Raw genomic sequence first — 19845 nt, 5'->3', positions numbered from 1 at the left:
GCAATTCTAGGTCTTTGATGGTTTCATGTAAATTTTGTTATGATTTATTTCAGTTCTGTGAAATATGTCCTGGGTAATTTGATAGAGATTGCATTCAATCTATAGATTGCCTTGGGCAGTGTGACCACTTTAACAATATTGATTCTTCCAATCCAAGAGCATGGGATATCTTTCCACTTTTTAAATTCTTCTTTAATTTCCTTCATCAATGGTTTATAGTTTTCTGTGTATAATTCTTTCACCTCCTTGGTTAGATTTATTCCCAGATATTTTATTACTTTGGGTGCTATTTTAAAGGGGATTGTTTCTTTACTTTCTTTTTCTGTTGATTTATCATTAGTGTAAAGAAATGCAACTGATTTTTGAACATTAATCTTGTAACCTGCTACCTTGCTGAATTCTTCAATCAGCTCTAGTAGTTTTTGTGTGGACCTTTTAGGGTTTTCTATATATAGCAACATGTTGTTGGCATATGGTTACACTGTTACCTGTTCTTTTCCAATTTGTATTCCCTTGATTTCTCTCTGTTGTCTGATTGCTGTGGCTAGGACTTCCAGGACTATGTTGAATAGGAGTGGTGATAGTGGGCATCCTTGTCTTGTCCCAGATTTTAGTGGGAAGCTTTTGAGTTTTTCACCTTTGAGTATTATGTTGGCTGTAGGTTTGTCATATATAGCTTTTATTTTGTTGAGATATGTTCCCTCTAAACCCACTTTGGCGAGAGTTTTTATCATAAATGGATGTTGAATTTTATCAAATGCCTTTTCTGCATCTATTGAGATGATCATGTGGTTTTTGCCCTTTCTCCTTTTGGTGTGATGTATTACATTGATTGATTTGTGAATGTTGAACCACTCTTGTGTCCCTGGGATGAACCCCACTTGGTCATGATGTATAATCTTTTTTATGTGTTGTTGGATTCTATTTGCTAATATTTTGGTGAGGATTTTGGCGTCTATGTTCATCAATGATATTGGCCTATAATTCTCTTTTTTGGTAATGTCCTTGCCTGATTTTGGTATCAGGGTGATTGTGGCTTCATAGGATGAGTTTGGGAGTATTCCTTCCTTTTCAATCTTCTGGAAGAGTTTGAGGACTAGTATGAGTTCTTCTTTGTTTGGTAGAATCCCCCAGTGAAGCTGTCTGGTTCTGGAATTTTATTTGTAGTGAGGTATTTATTTGCTATTTCTATTTCCTTTCTAGTGATCGGTTTGTTCAAGTGGTCAGTTTCTTCTTGATTCAGTCTTGGTGGCCAGTATGTTTCCAGAATCTTGTCCATCTCCCCTAGGTTATCCACTTTGATTCCATATAGTTTTTCATAATATTCTCGTATGATATTCTGTAGTTCTATTTTATTTGTTGTAATTTCTCCATTATCTTTTCTTATTTTGCTAATTTGTGCTCTCTCTTTTTTCTTCTTTGTGAGTTTTGCCAGAGGTTTCTCAAAAAACCAACTTTTGTTATGGTTGATTTTTTCTATGGTCTTGTTAATCTCTGTTGTATTTATTTCCTCCCTAATCTTTATAATATCCTTTATCTGCTGCCTTTTGGGGATTTTTGTTCTTCTTTTTCTTATTCATTCAGCTGGTGGGTTAAATTGTTTATTTGAGATTGTTCTTCTTTCTTGAGGAAGGCCTGTATCACTATAAACTTCCCTCTTAACACTGCCTTTGTTGTGTCCCATAAATTTTGTGTGTTTGTGCTTTCATTTTCATTTGTCTCAAGATATTTTTTAATTTCAGCTTTGATTTCCTCATTGTCCGATTGGTTTTTTAATAACATATTGTTAAATCTACATGCCTTCCTTTTGTTCTCCTTTGTTTCTCTGTTGTTGATTTGTAGTTTCATGGCATTGTGGTTCATAAAGATGCTTGAGATCATTTCTACCTTCTTTTTTTTAACCATTTTTTATTGATTTATAATCATTTTACAATGTTGTGTCAAATTCCAGTGTTCAGCACAATTTTTCAGTCATTCATGGACATATACACACTCATTGTCACATTTTTTGTATATATTTCCTTGTGCTATACAGTCTAATCTTGTTTATCTATTCTACAATTTTGAAATCCCAGTCTATCCCTTCCCACCCTCCACCCCCTTGGCAACCACAAGTCTGTATTCTCTGTCTGTGAGTCTATTTCTGTCCTGTATTTACACTTTGTTTTGTTTGTTTGTTTTTGTTTTTATTTTTTAGATTCCACATATGAGCGATCTCATATGGTATTTTTCTTTCTCTTTCTGGCTTACTTCACTTAGAATGGCATTTTCCTGGAGCATCCATGTGGCTGCAAATGGCATTATGTTGTCGGGTTTTATGGCTGAGTAGTATTTGATTGTATAAATATACCACCTCTTCTTTATCCAGTCACCTGTGGATGGACATTTAGGCTGTTTCCATGTTTTGGCTGTTGTAAATAGTGCTGCTATGAACATTGGAGTGAAGGTGTCATTTCCTTCTGGATACAAGCCCAGAAGCGGGATTCCTGGGTCATATGGTAAGTCTATTCCTAGTCTTTTGAGGAATCTCCACACTCTTCCATAGTGGCTGCACCAAACTGCATTCCCACCAGCAGTGTAGGAGGGTTCCCCTTTCTCCACAGCCTCTCCAGCATTTGTCATTTGTGGATTTTTGAATGATGGCCATTCTGACTGGTGTGAGGTGATACCTCATTGTAGTTTTGACTTGCATTTCTCTGATAATTGATGATATTGAGCATTTTTTCATGTGCTTTTTGATCATTTGTATTTCTATCTTCTTAAAATTGCTGAGATTTCTTTTGTGCCCAAGTACATGATCAATCCTGGAAAATGTTCCATATGCACTTGAAAAGAATGTATATCCTATTTTTTGGGGTTGTAATGCTCTGAAAATATCCACCAAATCTAATTTTTGTTTTGTATTGTTTAATTTCTCTGTTGCCTTGTCTATTTTCTGTCTGGAAGATCTGTATCTTGTATCACTCCTTTAATCATTATAAAATGTCCTTGTTTATCTTTCTTTATGGCCTTTGTTTTAAAGTCTATTTTGTCTGAAATCAGTACTGCAACACTTGCTTTTTTGGCTTTTCCATGTGCATGGAATATCCTTTCCATCCTTTCACTCTCAATCTATATGTGTCTGTCTCCCTAAAGTGGGTCTCTTGTATGTAGCATATTGAAGTTTCTTGCTTTATTATCCAATCTGCCACTCTATGTCTTTTGACTGGAGCATTTAGTCCATTAACATTTACAGTAATTAATGATAGTTGTGTGTTTATTGCCATTTTGAACTTATCTTTGCAGTTGAATTGATATATCTTCTTTCTTCCTTTCTTCTTCCTTTTGTAGTTTGGTAATTTTCCTTTGTGTTATCATGGATTTTATTTAATTTTTGTGACTCCCTTGTAAGTTTTTGGCTTGTGGTTACCCTCTTTTGTAAATTTATTAACCCATTACTATAACTGTTTTTATTAAACTGATAGTAACATGATCTCAAACCCATCCTACCGAGAACAAAAAATTTAAAAAAGGAAGAAAAAATATTTTATATTTCCTTGCCTCCCTCTCCCACTCTCAATGATTTGTATGTCTTCTTTCATAATTTTGTGTTTATTTTATTTATAATTCATGAGTTATCACCTTTCCAGTTATGAGTTTCTCATTTCTGTAGCATCCTGCTGCTTTTCTAATTAGATTAGCCCTTTCAATATTTCTTTTAGCATGGGTTTAATGTTGCTAAACTCCTGCAGCTTTTTTTTGTCTGTGAAATTCTTTATCTCTCCTTATATCCTAAAGATAGCTTTGCTGGATAAAGTATCCTCGGCTGCATCTTTTTTTCATTCAGGGCTTTGAATATATCTTGCCACTCCCTTCTGGCCTGTAGTGTTTGTGTAGAGAAATCAGCTGAGAGCCTTATGGGGGTTCCCTTGTAACTCACTCTTTGCTTTTCTCTCCCTGCCTTTAGGATCATTTCTTTATCCTTGACTTTGGCCATCTTGATTATGATATATCTTGGTGTGGGTCTATTTGTGTTCTTCCTGTTTGGGACCCTCTGAGCTTCCTGTACTTGGATATCTGATTCTTTCTTTGAGTTTCGGAAGTTTTCAGTCATGATTTCTTCAAAAACCTTTTCAATCCCCTTTGATATTTCTTCCCTTCTGGGACCCCTATTATGCAAAGATTGTCACGCTTTTTATTATCTTATAGGTCCCTTATGCTATTATCATTATTTTTTATTTGCTTCTCTTGTAATTCTTCTGATTGGGTGCTTTCTGTTGTCCTGCCTTCTAGGTGACTAATTCCTTCCTCTGCATTATCTAGCTGGCTTTGCACAGCTATTAGATCATTCCTCATCTCAGTCAATGAGTTTACCCTTTCTACTTGGCTCTTCTTTATAGCCTCAATTTCATTTTTGACATATTTTACATCTCTAAACACTATCTCTTTTAATTCCTTCAGCACTTTGTTCACTCTTTTTTTGAAATCTTGATCTAGTAGGCTATCAATGTCTATTTCATTGATCATTCTTTCAGGGGATTTCTTTCGTTCTTTTAATTGGGAATGGTTTCTCTCCTTCTTCATCTTGCTCATACCTCTCTGGCACTGTGGTTTATGGAGTATCAGTTATCTATTGTGGTCCCTAAGGAGTTTATCTAATGCCTATATAGGAATAAGACTTAGGAAAAAAAAGCAAAAAATAAAAAAAAAGAGAGAGAGAAAGAATTTTAAAAGAAGGGAGAAAAAAGAGGTTTGAAAACAGTGTATAATGAATACTAGAAGAGCAAGTTGAAGCAGAATAGCAATTGGGTTGAGATGTGCTTTTAAAACCTTTAAAAAAAAAGGAGAAACGATGTATTTGAAACCTGTGTATAATCAATAACAGGACATCAAAACCCAAGAGAAATAAAAATAAATTAAGAAGTAAAAATTAAGAGGGTAATAGAAAATAGAACAGGTAAGAACAGATTAAAAAAAATGGAGGGGAATGGGCGTCGGTGTTCTCCCAGAGACTGCGTGCTTTCAGTGTGAAGTTTTTCTGTCTTCATCCTGTTTTGGAAGCTCCGCTTGCTGTTTCCAGAGGCCTTCTATTGGTGCCCTCATCTGTGCTGCTCCCAGTGCCTGTCGGCAAGCAGATCACGCCTCCTCCCAGCACTGGGTCATGTGTAGCTCTCCTTTGCTGTTGGGGGGCGGGTCACTGCCCCTCCTGATGCCGCAGTCAGATGTTGCAGACTGTCCAGGTAGGAAGGCGTGTGGAAGTTTAATCTCATCACCACCACAGGACCTGAAACAAGTTATTTGTAGGATAAGCCTCCATTTTGCCAACTTTTTATTTTACTAGAAGTAATATATACACAGTGTAAGCGCTAACAGATAGAAGGACTTTCAATAAGAATCAGTTAAAGAAAATAATCAATAGTTATTTTTTCATAACTTTCTCTACCTTGTTCAATTACTCATAATCAATTTTAAACACTTATTTTTGGTGAGGAGGGATTCTTTTTGTGATCTATTATCATTTTAGATAACACAATTGTTTATATCTTTTGATTTATCAGCCAGAGTGTCCTCCAATACGTATATACCATGCAAGATGAGTATTCAGCTCAATTCACTACTTCAATTTTCCTCAACATTTACTGTTTTTAAAAATAGTTTAAAATTCTTCTGTAAGTGATCTTTTTTTAATTCGAATAATATACTTAACACTTTATTACTTATTCTGTCAGATTTCTATAGGATATCTTGCCTCCACACAGTAAGAGTTGAAACCAAATTCACTTTGCTCCCATTGACAATTTGTTACTAGTATTACATTTATTTTTGCACAGCCAAAAGAAAAATATAATACTAATGTAATACATTGTAATAAAGTAATAATAATCATGAAATAGTAGCATAATAATGAATAGCATTAACAATAGTGCGATACTATAATATATAATAATAATAAGAGTTCTTAATCTTCTTCTTAATCTCATTTAAGTCTTCAGATTTTGTCTTTGCTGCACTCTGAATGTCTTCAGAACTCAACATATAACATGTACATTGGTTGAATACAGTTTCTGGCAAAGACAATGAAGATGTAAAGATCATATGTAGGCATACCTTGGTGATATTGTGGGTTCAATTTAAGACCATCACAATAAAGCAAATATCTCAATTAAGCAAGTCATGCAATTTTTTTCCCCCAGTGCATGTAAAAGTTGAAGGGTTGCTTTAGACCTTCAATTTGTAAATAAAACAGCATCTGCAAAGCCCAGTAAAGCAAAGTTTAATAAAATGAGATATGCCTGAATCTATTCCTCAATGATATAATGAAAAAATTTCCTTGTCAATTAAAGAAGGTATTTTTTTCCCTTAATGTTATCAGTTGTTTAAAATCATTTACACTATATTTATATCATATTTGACTACAACTTCTTGTATAAAACTTTGGGATTGCATTTTTTTCTGTTATTTTTCCTTATTTGTTATTGTATACTTTCTTCCATTTGAAAAATAAAAATATACCTTAACAGTATCTAGAAGACCTTTCAGGTTTTTATTCACTTATATTATTGACTTACATCCAAACCCCACTTCATTTAGAAAACAATTCTTTGAAATTTGTACCAATTGCAAATAAAGTTCTCCTCTCATATCCCCAGTTGGCTAACAGTTCTTAGCTGAATCTTTCTCCAGAAATCATCTTCTGCTGAAAAGAGTCACCTCACCCAGAAGAGTTATGCACCCTGCCTCTGGGCAGCCCACATCTAATATCTATTTGATTGAAAAGATATAAAAGTTTGGTCTTCCTGCCTCAATTTGGGATATCTCTGAAGGTCCTTCATCGAATACCTATGGGATTAGCTAGACCTTTGTTTCACCTCTGTTGTAGTTCAGTTTCTTCTTCTGTCCAATCCTGCTACATTCTTATGTGAGTACATATGTTGACCCTGGCAGCACTTTCCCACAAACTTCTATATAAGACTCTGTGTTTGTTTCCTATGGAACAAAATCTGAGAGTCAAAAACAGGAGAGGTCTGAAGAAGCAACTGTCTAATTTGAATTGGAGCTGTATCATCTACTGTCTAGCTGGTAATAAAGACCAAGTACTAATAATAGGTGGAGAAGTAGTAACCCTCGACTTGTGGTAGTAATCCAAGTCTTGAAAAGTTCATCTGTGGTGCACTAGAACAGGGTATCAGAGGGAATTCACTGATGAATGTAAGGAATCTGGAGTATAATGACTAGCATGAAAAACTCTAATTATGAAGATTATGGGATTAAATGGTATTTGGCAGAGAAATTTGATTCACTGGTAAAAGATAATAAAAGGTTGAGGATGATTAATCACCAATTAAAGGCTAAGAATAAAAGTGAGAAAGCTTTATTGGTATCATAAAGAGATTATTATTTCCTATAGCTCTATGGGAAAACAAAAACAAAAGCAAAAACTAAAACAAAATGACATTCAAGTCCAGGATTTATATAACTGAATATATAAAGAAGTTTGAGTTTTCAGTTTTGGTAAGTCCCCTGAGGTCTGATTTGGAAGGACCAAGATTCTGAATTTGCGTTTGTGTGCAGTTGGATTTGTGCACATGAAATTATTGAATGCTCAGAATTCTTGTACCTGTGGTACGTAATGCAGGTGGCCAGCTCACCCATCCCCTCTCTGAAGTCTTACATTATGTCCAAGTTTGAAGATGATACAGAGGGCTCTGCTTGCAAGACAACATGTGTTTTCTTCAAGGTAAAAGACACCTCTTTTCCTGGCCACCAAAGTAAAATTGTTGTGAAGTCACATAACTACTCAGGTCAGAAGACATGACATAATCTAATCCACTCTACGTCTAGTAAAAGAGAAAAGTAACTGTATCATGGAGGAAGTTCAGGATCTAACCAACATATAACAGCATGAACCTAGGAATTATATTTAACACTGGATATGAAAATGCTAGATCAACCAGGCTAAACATAAGCTTAGGTAATATTTTATCAGTATTAAAGAAGTTTTTCATGATATAGGATTAATTATTTTTTATTTTATTTATTATTGATTGATTGCATTATTTAATTATTTTATTTGTGGGCGAGGTAATTAGATTTATTTATTTTTAGAAGAGGTACAGGGGATTGAACTCAAAGCCTCATGCATGCTAAGCATGCACTCTACCACTTGAGCTATACCCTCCTGCTAGGATTAATTCTACCAGAGTACATGCTAACACATCCTAAGAATGGGGAAACTTGGAGAAAGCAAAACTCTATATTAAAAAGAGATAGAGAATCATGAAATATCAGAGGCCCAACTATCAAAGTTTAACTGTCAAAAGCATGGTGGGACAAATTACAATAATGAATGATGACATTAAAATTGTAGCCGAAGATGTTGACCTGCAGCATGCTGTGGAAATGATTATTGCAACATGGTGAGCAATACAGATTATCCAACAATGGTGTAGCTAATAAATGAATGAATGGATGACAGGCTGAGGGGAAGTTGCTCAAGCCAAATTACTGGACTTTAACTAGTTTTCTTCAAAGGACAGAATGACCAAAAGAGAGGTTGGATCCTCAGTAGTAATGGTCCTGCAATATCATGGCAAATGTATATGGTAATAATACATCCAGTCCTTCTATGCAAAGACATTTTTTCATTTACTCAGAAAGCTACACTGGAGAAAGGAAAAATCAAAATCTGTTGAAGATTGTTGGACACATGTTCCAACTTGACACTGATCTCTAGAAATCTGAAGCATCACCATGTCCCCTTTACTGGATTCTTTCTTACCTGCTACAGTGTTCCTTGCCCAAGCCTTGACTGCCCACCTTGGATTCAGACAAATGATCCCAGGGGAGGGATCTCCTGTTAGTAGCTCTCTTGTAAATATTCTTTCTCTGTATATCACTCCATATTTTCCCTTATTACTTTCACAGAAAAGATATCTAAAATTATGATATTTTAAAAATGTATGCACCTTTATAGTTCCTATTAATGCAAATTTTATTCTGTTATGACTCCTTACTTAAAGGTTGAATTTTTTTTAACTTAACCCTGAGCCAGATCCACTCTTTCTTGAAGTTTAAATTCCATCCAGGTTTTCACTTTCATTTTATTGGGATACATTCCCATGTAACTTTTCCAGAAAAGGTAGATATAGATGTGGATATGGATATAAATATATATATATTTATATATATAAAATATGAGGGAATATATATATATATAATCACTTGTGTTTTAATTTTATAATTCATAAGTAATCCATATGTCCATATATATGTTAACTTGTGTTTTCATAAGTGTCTAAGAATATATTTATTTTTCCTTACTTTTAGTTGATAATTTGGCCTGTAAAGGTATAAAAATATTTTCCCTCAGAACTTCTAATGTATTTTTTTTTCTTTTTCATTTATTGTCTAGAGATTTGAAACCTGTTTCTCACTTATACTGCAGTGTTTATTTTGTATTGTTAACCACTCACTCTCACCCTGAATTTTCAAGATTAATCTTAATTCTCTCTTTATTTACTCTGTTTTATTTTCAGTGAATCCTTTCATTCTTAAGATTCAGGAACATCATCTTTGGAGACTACTTTGTCAAATTTTGCCTTCATAGTTTTGTCATTCCATTTTCTTTTTTTTTATTGCACTCATTATTAATTGGCTGTTATACATTCTGAATAGTTCTTATATTTTTCATCTTATTTCACATTTTCAACTCTGTGTTTTTGCTCTGTGTTCTATGAAATACTGTCAAGTCAAATCTCTAACAAAATGATTGACATATTATTTCTAAAATTAAAAATTCTATAGGGCACTGTCTTTTTTTCTGTTAATTCCTATCAATTTGACAGATAGCAATGTGCTCTTGATTTTCTGAATTATTCCAGGTTTTTGTCCTTTGGAATTCATTTTACTATTTATTTCAATTTTTTAAAATTTATTTTTTATTTCATGACTCTTCTTCATATGCCCATTAATCTTAAGTGGTCTTTCTTTCTTTCTTTTTTTTTTTTTTGATGAAGGTTCAGTTTGATTTCTCTGTTGTATAAGTGAATCTTTTTTCCAGCTATCATTTTTACAGAATAAGAAAGATGACTGAACCCTAAATATGCCTGGGTCACGTTGATTACCTGAAGGGCTTCTAACTTACTGTGATAAAAGAAGATTTTCCTGTAAGGTAAACTAAGAGGACTTCCAAATTTTAGAATCAGGAAGGTTTTTCTTTAGGGAAGCTTTCTACCAATATTTGTCCACCAACCACCAAGGATATTCATTCAATTTATTTTTTGATCATTATTTTAATTTGATTTAGCGTAAATGTTAACCTTAGATGTTTTATAATTGCATGTTTTCTCATGCCCCTCTTTCATACCTCCTGTCACTAAGCTCAAAAACTTTGTAAACATTCCTTCCAGAGACCATGTTAAATGCTTTTTAGATACTATCTTAAGCTTCAAATTAATTATTATTCTGATACATGGATAAAGTAACTGAGGCTTACTAAAAGTAAGTAAATTTCCCATGAGTACATAAGTTTCAATTTAGACATAGGCAGTGGGAATCCAAAGTGATTTTTTTTTTAACCACTGGTATATAACATCATCCATTCCCCATTGTAGGTCTTTCCTGCTTCCACTTTTCATGACAGTTATTTCTATAATTATTCACCCATCATCCTTCAAAACTAGCTATGCTAATATTGAATTGAGATTTGACTTTGCTAGAGAATTGGTCATTTTTATCACTATTGCCTAAAACAAAATTATGCCAAAATAGTTTTGTTCATATTACCTACAGTTAAATAATAAGGAATTTTAATAGTTTCATCAATGTGTCTGTGGGTAAAGATTAATTTTTAAAGAAAATCCTTTATCTATATTCAGACACTCTCTACCTCAATTCAGAATGGAGATAGTGAAATGATAATATACATGCTATTTTGTTCTATGCTCTTGCTAGCTCCCTCAGTTTTCATAAAAAGGTGCTTAAGTTTTCAGAATCAGGAAAACTGGTCAGGCACATGAGACAGATTTCAACCCACAAACAGTAGAGAAGAGTTTCTTATACTCCAGGCATTAGCCAGGGGGGATAATTTCAGGCTTACAAACATTCAGTGTTTATCAAAAGCTTAGTTCAAAGAAATGATATGTATGAAGGGTTGCCTGAAAGATATAAAAATTTATGTGTTTCTCTGAATTTTTTTGCTATGAAATATAACTCTAGGTTTCCCCAGTCCTTCAAAGTGGTTTATCATATTGTTCTTATAAGAAATATCCATGAATTAATCATCCTTTTATTAGATGTCATAAACTCATGTTGAGAAACCATCTAAGAAATGAATCTTAAGAAATAATCATGTTCTCAAAAAAGATAATGTTGTCTACAATATTGTTCTCTTTTTTAATATTTTAAGTCACATTTTAAGTTGTTTAAAGACCAAGAAAGTTAGCACTATGACTGAGAAATTATCTGATTTTAAATTGATGTCTATAGTGAGTTGTGCAACATTGGAAGTTGGCTGCCCTAGAATTATCTTTCGAGAACCATTTGCCACCATGGCTTCATATTCAACTTTATGTTCATACTACTAACAAACTTTGGTTTTTTTCCTCTTTTTCCTTCTGTTAATTATACTACTTGATCTAATTTTTGAGTCCTGATATGACATCTGAGAAAAAGAAATAAAAGAAAATAATTAAATTAATCAATTGAGGAAATCAGAGAACAATTTTGGTAAAAATTTAACTTTGTTTTCTGGAAGTCAATAGCAAAGCTAAGACATAGTTTTGAGTTCACCATGACCTTAAGAAAAAAGAAAATACACCCTTTAAGAATATAACTATTTCTAATAAAAAGAAAAAATTCTACTGGACATCTCTTAATAAGAAAATTGTGTAATATAATAAAATCCTCCCCAATACAGTATGAATTTGAAAGGACTTTTAAACTAATTTTCTAAATATTGCTGATAGAATGTCACCTAAGCCTAATTCAGTAAAAATCAACATTTTTGCAGGAGCTGCAATGTGGTTAGTGAGAACATAAAAACATTCAGTTAATAATTCTTTTGAAGCCCACTTATATCTGTCCATACTACAATACAGCATTTTACTTATATTATTTAACTTGTAACCCAATGAAGATTATGGCAACAGAGTTGTTTTGCATACAGATAGTTTTGTAAACAATCTTATGAAGTCTGGTGGGTAAATTCAAACTAACAAGTAAGAAACTGCATGTTCCAAGCATAGATTAACATCATGCTGGATATATAGCAAGTACATTTAGTTCTTATTGATTATTTATGATTTCAATAACCTGTAGAGTAAATAGATTTAATAATATTGAATATAGCTTGAGTTGCTTTAAATACTTTTTCTCAGAAAGTACCCCATGGCTAATTAAGAAGATATAAATATAATACTATACATGGCTAACTAAGAGGATATACATATCATGAAGCTACACAGGGCCATCACTAGTATACTGATATGCATACACTTATCTATCTAAAATATGCACATCTATAATAGATGTATGCACATATATTTGTAAAGTTTTCCAATTCATAGTCTTAATGGATTCTTTTTTGCTTCTCACTTTCTTTGAATTAATAAAGCACTGCACAGAATCTCCCTACTTGCTGTTCAATTAGCCAATTGCTGGGCAAGAGAAAGGGATAATGAAGGTATGGGCCAAAACTGTTGCCTTAATGTATCTTATTCAAATTTAGAAAACTAGCCCTCTGTGAATAATTTAGTTTTAATATAATTTTATGCATATTTGCTAAACATGCTTAATATTAAAACCCGTTTATTGAATGTTGTTCGCAGTCACTAATGTAGTACAATTTAATTGAACATTACACACATTTTTCTAGTAGTGCTTAGATGTAGAAAACCTGCAAATTTAATCTCAGAGGAAGGCAAAGAAAGGAAAAAGAACCAAGAATTTTATTCTCATATATTTAGACTATGTGCTTTAAAGAACTGCAGGAAAAAAATTGACTATTTTTAGCTCCACTTTTAGTGTATAACTTTATTAATATTTATAAGTTGGATTAGTTCTCTTTTTCTAATAAAAAAGTGAAACAGTTCTGAAAACCCACATTGAACCGAGTCTTCCGCAATATATCTTTCTAGGACTAGGCAAACTTTGTAATGGCTTGGGATGTAAGTATTTAAATGAACTGCATATATTTTCTCTTAATATTTTTCTTGACAATTTAATTATTTGACAAAATTAAAATACAAAAAAATATAGAAGTATGAATAATTCTATATTTTATTGTTCTATGAAACTGTATTATATTTTTAACGTGATACATTTTAAAGCATTTTAATCTAATTCTTGGGAAAGTAAACATGACAGAATTATTCAGTTTCATGTATAGAATCAAATTCAAGTCTGTGAACTAAACTAATCTCTACCTAGGATCAATAATTACATTCTGTACTGGAGATGGATGAGAGATTATAATAATTTAAATTTTATGTAAACATAAAATATAACTTAATGATAAATTGTCTCACCAGTTATATTCAGTTACATTACATATTAAATTACAATTCTTGGATCTTCAGTATCTGTTTTTCAATAAACATATGAACTGTATAATACAAGTAGTGTTATTGCGACCAGACAACAGTATCAGTGGATCTACCTGTATTTTTAGTTAACAGTATATACTTTTTGATGTTAGAATTTTGGTTGTTTTGTTCCCATTGACCAAAACTTCAACTTTTTAATCTGGAATGCCATATGACAAAGTAACTAAAAGAAGTCTATATAACATAACTGATAAAAGCTTAAAATTGAAAAAGAAAAAAATATTCAAAATGATCAGGCAAAATAGTATGCTGGAAGGAGTAGAAACACTTTATGATGGATTATAACAATTTAGAGAAAATACAAAAAAGAGTTACAAAAATGGCCTAATTCGCACTTTAAAATTATTTATTTGTTAGAATAATATATATTAAGAACACCTATTATACAATTGCTGGAAATCTCCTTTATAACTCTATCATTTGAGAATGTTGGTGCCACCATACTGAATAATAAGTAAGGTTGTACATATAAGTGTACAAAATGTACATTTAGAAGGTATGCTTAATAGGATGCTTGTGGTAAGCCATTAACTTGCCATTAGACAAAATTCTAGCCCAATAAAAATAATTTCAAGTTTGAGCATTAAATGTAAAAATATCTATTTCCATAAATTCTGGATGTATGAAACTACCTTGGTGTTTATTTGACATGAAGATGTCAATGGTAATTATATGATTATAATTTATTAACAGGGCTAACTAAAAAGATACTAAAGCATATTTAAATTGTTTAGTAAATTTACTGACTAGAAAATTAAATGTAAGAGTGGATTAACAAGGAAGACATAGCATCTTGTACCCGACCTTGGAAAGTCTTAATGTAGAGATGGTCTACTTTTTCTGTTTTTGGAAAAGGTATTAACAATGTTCCAGTCATACTTTCTTATCTACTTATGCATTTGTGAATTTCATAAGCCTTGAAATTTGTCACAGGCAACATTTTCCAATTCATGTAACCCTTCTTCATTAAACACATAATGTAAAATTATCATTTTATAAACAGCAAGTAAACTCTTGGATTATCTGTACTAAAAATAATTTTACTACATTACTCAGATCTACCAATGTTGATTTTCATATCATTTACAAAAAAAGCTGTTTAGTCATCTGGAACTTTTTTCCCTTCTATACAGTTCATATTAGTTCTTTTTGAAAGAGGATCCTACAAATACCTCCAAAATGGAATCATTTTATATCAGCAAAGTAAAATAAAGTCGAAGTTCTTCCTCTTTTCCAACTGAAAATAAATTCAAAAAGTTGATGCTTTATTTAAATAAGACATGCTGAAATTTAACAAGGATCTGATTAATTTTCATTTTTATGCTGATTAGAAAAGATAATAGATGCTATTCTGCCAAAAATGAATGTTTTGTATACAAACAATCATTAAATTATAGCATTCTGATACAGATAATATGATATATAGGACATTAATCAACTCTGTATAATTATCTTACCTTTTTATTGAGTTTTTAAGTTCATAAGAAAGCTTCAAATAACTCTTTCTTTACTGGGAAAATAAAATTTAAAAAAGAGAAAATGAAATTGATTTGCTATTTTATGCTGTCACATTTAATACTTTGGATAATTTTGAAACTGCTTAGTAACCATTCATTTCTGACAAAATTACTGGCTCAGTTGCCACTATGCTTCATAAAGTAATAAAATATAGATGGAGTAATATTTAAGTATCTGTATCTATTATGGGGAATTGCCTTCTGGAGTCATGCATTATTAAAAGTTTCTAACAAGTTATAATGGATGTAAGATAATAGAATATCATGTATAATGAGTGATTTAAAAGATCATCTTACTGTGCTTGTCAATGGTTTAAAATGTAGATAATAGAGAAGTATAAAAATATTACAGATAAAGTTTCTCATGCACCTAAGACATTAGTTTTTTTCTCATGTGTCTTTTAAATAAATTAATGACTTTTAAAAATAATTTCAAGCATGTTCATATTTTAATATACAGATGATCCACTTGTTATCCCAAAGACTTTATTCAATTCAACTTAATTTATATATAAATAAATGCAATAAACCAGTGTTTGGTTATGCAATGCAAGTTATAGTGATCACATTACTTTGAAATAGTTTAAAATAAATTTTATGAAATAATGCAATCTGATTAAGATTTCCTTTGATGATACAATTACAGAAAATACTTGAAAATATTCATGGCAAATGATCAACTAACCAATGTTACCATTTAGCATAATGCAAAATACAGTATAACATAACATATAATGTAATAGACATCTAAATTCAAAAATATAAAAGAAATTTTGATGTATACCCTGCTCTACCTAATAGATGTCACACATATCTCCAGTAAGGATATATTTTTGACATCTTAAATTATACACTATGTTATTGAATGTTCAGTTGTCTGAATTAAGTGCTTGATTTAGATAAGAATAAATTTTGTATTATTTAAAACAGAGATTTATAAACTCTCTTTTATTATTGTTGAATACTTTTAAGAGTTACATTATACAGTTTACTTGAGTTTAGGTTATTTCTCCTTGAAAAGCTCAGGATATGATCTGATGTTTGACAGAAGCTCCTTTGGGAACTGGTTAAAAATGTGAATCACATTTCACCCCAGACTTAGTGAATTAGAATCTGCATTTTTACAAGATTCTCAGGTAATTCCTAGGCACATTAAAATCTGAGAAGTCATTTGGTTCAAGACAGTGAAGTGGGAGATTCTGAACTTACCTACTGCTACAAACTGAATCTAAAGTTAAATGAAACAATTTCCTCTCAAAAAAAGCTAGAAATTGGCAGAACAACTCCTTCACATTGGGCAAATGAGGGAAACCACTTCAAAGTGGAGAGGAAAAACTGAGACACAATCTTGCTATAAATCCCACCAAGGCATGGTGACCCACAGTCAGGATGGAACTCAAAATCTGGAGCATCTTCCTGTGGAGAGAAGTGTTTGTACTCCACATTGGGCACTCCAACTTTTAAGACCAGAAACTGAGAGATGAGTCTCCCAAATACTGGCATTGAAGACCAACAAGTCTTCTGCTCTCCAGACATGCAGGGCTGTGATGAAATGAGTCTAGACACTAGCACCAGGGCAGAGCATAGAACCAGCATAGAATCAGCCCTTTGAAAGGTACTCACATTTGATGTGAAAGGGACTCATTTACTAATTTTAAAGCATTGATCTGAGGGGCAGGGACCTGCTGGAATACTCTCCAAGGTTGCAGGCTGCTGAGTAGCATCTTCCTGTTCTCCTTCTGTCTTTCTAATGCTGGTAGGTGACTTCTATTTTTTTCCCTTTCTCAAGGGTGGCATCTTTATCCTCCAGCCAGTGGGCACCTTCTGTGCTCTCTCTCTGCCTTGCTGAAGCTGATAGACACCATTTAAAAAAATCCCTTTTTAATTTTTACTCATTTATTTCTTTTTAATTTTTTTTTTTAATTTGCCTTCCCCTCACCTTTGTTTTAAGAACCATCTTTGAACAGCCGTAGCCACACTCCAAGGCCAGCATCTCCCAGAGGGGAGTTTCTACCCATGTCTGGTGTCCTGGATTTTATATCTGATGCCCTGATTTTTGTGGCTATCACTCAGGGATGCTCCTTGACTGCGTGGTTCTGGAGACCAGGGGACTTGCATTCCTGGGTTCCTTGTGACTGTAGCTATCAGAGAAGCAGTCCTTAGCAGATTGTCATTCCCAAGGCACTGCACAAAAAGCAGACTCAACCACATCCCCAGTCTTTCTGAGAATGAAACCTAAGATCTGACCACCCATGTAAAGAAATTTAAGAGTAAAAGACTGATTATAGTGGATATTTTCTCCCTTACATAGTTTAGCAACTTTCTTGCTTATACTTTAGTGCCCCAAAGACATTGTATTTATTTACTCCCAATTAGTATGAGGAATTCTAAATGAGAGCAGGAATGATTCCCTAATCTGTAAATCAATGTTCTTAACACTTTTTGTCCATTAAAATCATTGATTTTTCTTTTTTACAAAAAGAATATACAGGTCCTATGCAGGATTAATGGTTAAATATAATTTTGGGATAAATAAAAAAGTCAGTATTTTCAAAAGACTGTAAGGGTTGTTGGAGTCAAGTTATGTTTTAGGTCATGGAAAACATGGAGCATTTTTGCTAATAATTTGGATCCCCCAGTTTTCTTGAGTAAAGATGGCCTCATGAATATTGTGAGCAGTATAGAACAAATCTGTCTGGTGAATTCAAGAGACCACTAAAAACCTAACTACTCCAAAACATATTTTCAACTGTTTATCAGGACATGAGTACCAAAAATACATAGCTTAAGGTTTATTTTATAATGCATTTGTTATATAGATAGAAATGCCAATTTACTAGATAGGTAGATAGATACATATATATCTGTGTGTGTGTGTGTGTATGTGTGTGTGTGTGTGTATTAAGGAGTCCTTAACGAGAATGTGTAATATATAGTTGATAGATATTTAAAACATGGCAGTCTATTTGTTTCCACAGTCACTTCAAAAAATGAGACATATAAGTCCTGACAAATTTTGATGTTGTATGGATAAAGAAATTAAAGTTTATTTATGGAAACATTATAAAATGAGAGGCTTCAGCTGGTCAGAAGAAACTTCTGAATGGGAAAATAAAGAATATCAATGATGGAAAGGAAGTACCTACTAAAAAATTTGGAGGAAATAGAAGTAGATAAAGAAAATGATTCCAAAAAATTATTGTGACTTATGTCAGGATGTTCTGCCTACATTTTCCTCTAGGAGTATCCACTCTTACATTTATTTATTTATTTATTTTTGTATATGATATTAAAGACTGTTCTATTTCATTCTTTTACATGTAGCTGTCCAGTTTTCCCAGTACCAATTTTCTAAGAGATTGTCTTTTCTGCACTGTATATTTTTGCTTCCTTTGTTGCAGATTAATTCACCATAAGTGTGTGCATTTATTTCTGGACTTTCTATCCTGTTCCATAGATCTATGTGTCTGTTTTTTTGCCAGTACCATACTCTTTTGATTACTGTAGCTTTGTACTATAGTCTGAAGTGATACCTTCAGTTCTGTTCTTCTTTCCCAGGATAGCTTTGGTTATTCAGGGTCTTTTATGTTTCCATACAAATCTATTTGTTCATCCACAGATGAATGGATAAAGAAGATGTAGTATATATATGTGCAATGGAATACTACTCAACCAAAAAAAAGAATGAAACTTTGTCATTTGCAGCAACATGCCTGGACTTGGAGGACATTATGCGAAGTGAAATAAGTCAAACAGAGAAAGATAAATATGGTATGATATCACTTATATGTCTAATTTCATAAATACAGCAAACTAGTTCACACAACATAAAAGAATCAGACTCACAGATATAGAGAACAAGCTAGTGATTACCAGTGGGAAGGGGGAAGGGGGGCAGGCAATACAGGGGTAGAGGAGTAAGAAGTATAAACTATAAAATAAGTTACAAGGGTATATTGTACAACACATAGAGCCATTGTTGTATAATAACTATAAATAGAGTATAACCTTTAAGAATTGCAAATCACTATATTGTAAACTTGTAACTTATATAATATTGCATTGCAACTATATTTCTTAAATAAATAAATTGATAAGGAAAAATTTTGTCCATCTCAAATTTTATTTAAAACTAATTCTTTCTCCTGAATAAGAAATGTAGATTTTTTTCAGTTAAAAATGATAATATTTGGCCTCCAAAATCATAATGGTCTATTGCTTCCTTCAACTTAGGCTTCTTTTCTAGTGGCCTGTCATGTAATTTTGTAATCAAATCTAGTTTGTAATTTTCATGAATAGTGACAGTAATAATAACAATGCATTAGCATTTATTGAGTGCTAGTATTATTTTCCAGAAAGTGTGCAGTCATTTAATACATATAAATCTCTGAACACTGGTTCTTACACATGGTAAACAGTCAATATACGTTAGCTACTGCTACTACTAGTACTGTTACCATTATTACTGCTAGAACTATTTAACCCTCAAAACAACAGTATGAAATATGTATTAATCTTATAATATTTTGCATAAAATTTGAGATTCAGAGATATTAAATAACTTGCACAATACCATCAGTTCTGTAGTGAAGTAGGAATATTTTCACTCACAATTGTCTGATTCCAGAGCCTAAATTTACACTATGTATTAAATTATATGCTTCAACTCTTATCTTAATATTGCTTCTAATCAAAGCTCCAACAGGGCCAAAGAAAAATATACTCAAATTATAAATGTCACATTA

General features: G+C 32.4%; 1 long non-coding RNA gene across 1 annotated transcript in view; it reads right to left on the bottom strand.

Moving 5' to 3' along the window:
- Positions 1 to 4994: 4994 nt before the first annotated feature.
- The window catches only part of LOC140685514 (uncharacterized), a 34279-nt gene continuing 19428 nt past the window's right edge, over positions 4995 to 19845 (bottom strand). Inside the window, exons 3-4 of the long non-coding RNA XR_012058763.1 lie at positions 15041 to 15093; positions 4995 to 5263 (exon numbers count right to left, since the gene is read on the bottom strand). This is a non-coding gene — a long non-coding RNA (uncharacterized lncRNA). The remainder of the gene's footprint in view (positions 5264 to 15040; positions 15094 to 19845) is intronic.

This window comes from Vicugna pacos, chromosome 14, assembly GCF_048564905.1.
Source record: "Vicugna pacos chromosome 14, VicPac4, whole genome shotgun sequence".
Taxonomy (NCBI): Eukaryota; Metazoa; Chordata; class Mammalia; order Artiodactyla; family Camelidae; genus Vicugna; species Vicugna pacos.
This window is presented reverse-complemented; position numbering and strand designations above follow the sequence as displayed.